The sequence below is a fragment of the Petaurus breviceps genome, unplaced genomic scaffold, assembly GCF_028583685.1.
Source record: "Petaurus breviceps papuanus isolate PSGF00001 unplaced genomic scaffold, PetGlider_PUasm1.0 90895, whole genome shotgun sequence".
Classification (NCBI taxonomy): Eukaryota; Metazoa; Chordata; class Mammalia; order Diprotodontia; family Petauridae; genus Petaurus; species Petaurus breviceps.
The window spans coordinates 4,420,472-4,424,141 of record NW_027187372.1 but is presented as its reverse complement, the minus strand read 5'-3'; the positions used below and the strand labels follow the sequence as shown (position 1 = coordinate 4,424,141).

At 35.4% G+C, this 3,670-nt stretch overlaps 1 long non-coding RNA gene across 1 annotated transcript in view; it reads right to left on the bottom strand.

Moving 5' to 3' along the window:
* Nucleotides 1-393: 393 nt before the first annotated feature.
* The window catches only part of LOC138150860 (uncharacterized), a 79,370-nt gene continuing 76,093 nt past the window's right edge, over nt 394-3,670 (bottom strand). The window contains exon 3 of the long non-coding RNA XR_011165671.1: nt 394-1,519. This is a non-coding gene — a long non-coding RNA (uncharacterized lncRNA). The remainder of the gene's footprint in view (nt 1,520-3,670) is intronic.

The window sequence follows — 3,670 nt, the reverse complement described above, 5'->3', positions numbered from 1 at the left end:
CTTTGCATCAGTTCATATAAGTCTTCCCAGGTTTTTCTGAAACCATCCTATTCTTCATTTCCTATAGCACAATAGTATCCCATCACAATTAGATTTATGTTTTAGGTAGCTCACTTCATCGCCAGTGTGTAGTAGGGATTGGAGAGGGGAAGAGAATGAAAGAAGGGAAACCAAGCAGGAGCTACTGTAATATTTCAGGAGAGAAGTGATAAGGGCCATGGGAGGAGAGAGAAAGGGATGGATGTAAGATATGTTAATGGCTAAAAATAAATCTGCCGTAGCCTCTGCCTGATATTCAATTGGCATGTAATATTTTGATATGAAGAAAAAAAGATCAATATAAATATGAAGAAAGATCAACATAAATAAATAATAAAAAGGAATCAATATTAATAAAATAAAATCAACATATATTATAGATAATAAATCAATATAAATAAATTAAAAATAAATCATATTTCAGTAGGCTAAACAATCAGCTAGAAACTTTAAAATGGTGGGTTTAAATGTTATCTTTATCACTAATGTGTTTTGTGACCACAGACATTTCATGTGTCCCTCTTCTATAAGATAAAGATAACAAAATTAACTTCCCTTTCAAGATTAAAACAGGAGCATAAAACAAGGAGATGTATTTTCATCAACATGTTTAGCACTATGATGGAGGATGTCCAGAGCAGAGTCCAAGTTGAAGAAGAATTCTTTGTGGTTGGTAGGGGATCCTCCAAATACTCCTGCTGCAGATATCATTCTATTTGTTGTACCAAACCCTGGAACATTATAGAACTTCTTGGAAGACATCTGTAATCACTTAAAAGGGTTTGGCCTGATTATAGACACAAGAAAGACCAAGTGGATGAAGAATGTTTGCAGCCCATATTATGACATGCATTCGGAAGGACAATTTAAAGAGCCTGTTTATTGCTATATATAGCTGGGACATACAGTACTGATGGATAATGGGTTAGCCCAGAATTGAATGAGAGGAAGAGAGTGGCCTAGTTTGCCTTTAGGAAATTGGAAAACTTTTTTAATGACCCCAATCTTCCCACAGAAACAAAGGCCAATCTTTTAAAATACCATTATTCTCCCGGGATTATCAACTATCAAAACAATTTAGAGGAGCATTTTAAAGCATAACAAGAAAAAATCATAATCATGCTAATAGGTGAAATCTCCCTGTGCCTGACAGTAGGCCTGATAGATTCTGGCCTATGACTTTGAAGTTAACCTGAAGGCTACTGATTATGGAATCAATTGTTGAAAGAGAAAGTGCTATATACCAACCCTAATAGCAGGTAACCAGAAGAACTTCAGTATCACCTTTATCAGACAGATATACAGAACACTGGAAGAAGTTTGCACATGACCTTCCTATAGCTGACAATGCATGACTTGATAGCATTTTGAATTTGTAAGTCAGGAAGTCCTGGGTTCAAATCCCTCCTGGATTACTTCTTAACTCTGTGACTTGAGAGGTAAGTTAACGGAAGCTTCTCCAAGCTTCAATTTCTTCTTCCTTAAAATGAGAACAAAAATTATAACAGAGTTGTTATAAAGATAAAATGAGACAATATATGTAAGTAAGATAATGTCAAAGATATCACAAACCTTAAAGTGTAAAATATTTTTTAAAAAAGTTTTAAGTGCCTATTATGTGCCAGACATTGTGCTAAGTGCTTTAAAACGTTAGCTCATTTTATGCTCACAACAACCTTGGGAAGTTGGTGCTATTATTATTCTCATTTTACAGATAAGGAATCTTTGGGAAAGACAGGATAAGTGACTTAGTATGACCCAGCTGGTAAGTGTCCAAGGGCAGATTTGAACGCAGGTGTTCTTGAAACCAATTCATGGCTGAATCTACTGAACTATTATTGTTATATCTTGACCAATCAGAAATGGCTCCTCAAAGGTTCATCTTCTTTAAGAAGACTGATAGGTTACACCTACTTGTATTTACAAGAGCAATAACTTCAAAATAACTTCAAAAACAAATATTTTAATCCATTGGCATTCCATATATTTAGGGAAGGAAGAATGATTACATTTTTTTAATCTTAAACTGACATGGTAGTTTGATGCACACTGTTGGCATAAAAAATGGGATTAATAATTAAGCTATAAACCTGTCATTCCTTCTTAACCCATGATGGTTGACTTCAGCAAAGTCAAAAACCCTTTAAAACAAGAGGCTTTTATTAAGTGTTCATTCCTCAGTTAAGTATGGAGGTTTCTAACAGTTGAGTCTAGTCTTGCACTTAAGGACCAGCCTGGTATTTCAGCAATTTTTTTTTAGCAGAATTAAAAGGTTTTACCCAAATTGTTTTGTTATACTGTGAAATCTATATTCTTTGCTATCTTTTTTGATACATGAGTTATGCCAAATTACAGATTCAAACAGAATATCACCAGACAGCTCTTGATGCATCTTGTTGACAATTTCATATCTTTAAAGGTAGAGGAAATGACTAGAGTAATTGATATTCTGAATATGCCACTGTCCATCAAAGAAGAATTAATTGATTAGTGAAGTGGAAATAACAGAAACCTTAGAAGAAAATAACCATGCCATCTTAAGGATTATGGCAGATAAAGAGGGGAACTCTGGCTAGAATCTGACAAATACCCCAGACTTTAGAAGAATGGGATTGCAGCAAGTACAGAGAAAAGATAGATCGAAGTTGTTGTTTTGTCCATCCTTCATTATTAAAGAAGACCAATAACATCTCGAAGGTGACATATTGATTTTGAATTGAATTGAAGTGAGGCAGAGCTGCACAAAGTCATTAGCTTCATTCTCTCCTTCAGAGTCATGGAAGTCTGATGGAAAGATGAAAATCAAGACAACAGGTGATGACTGGGGATGCAGTGGGTGACTGTGACCTTTCTAAATCAAAGTCTTTCCCAGGTGTCAGTTTGTCTGATGCAATGCCCATTCAATGACTAAGGGCTAGGTAAGAATTGACACAAAAGATGGCATGATTTACCATCACCAAAATGTCAGTCTGGGAGGGAAAGACCCTCACAGTTTCTAGTAAGAACAGAAAACAATTGCTATTTATGCTCATTCAACAATTGCTATTCACACTCATTCTAAGACATCTAAACCTAAACCTCATAGCTGTTATTAGGTATTCAATGAAAGCCAGAGTGATTTGGATTTAATGGTGTAGTCAAGTAGCTCCATTTGAAAGACAATGGGCTTTTTAAAAAAGCCTTTTTCTTCAGAGCTAAATTCTAAAAAAATCATAAATGAAAACTGCACAGGACAAAAAACATACTGTCCCAGCTTTTTGAAAAAAAAATTAAATAAAAAAATCTAACCACCAATCCCCAAAATATCTTATAAGAGATAAGCAACCAAAAATTATATTCTTATAGACAGAGCACCCATATATAAGGATATGGCACCCCAAGAGGAGTGAGGAACCACATGTGGTGAGGAAAGGAGAAGAAAGAGGAAGAGGAAGAGTAGAGGATGAAGAAGTAGAAGCAGCAGCAGCAGAAGAAGATAAAGAAGACAAAGAAGAAGATGATGATGGAGGAGAAGAAGAAAGAGAAGGAGAAGGAAGAGGAGGAGGAGAAGAAGAAGAAGAAGAAGGAGGAGGAGGAGGAGGAGGAGAAGAAGAAGAAGAAGAAGAAGAAGAAGAAGAAGAAGAAGAAGAAG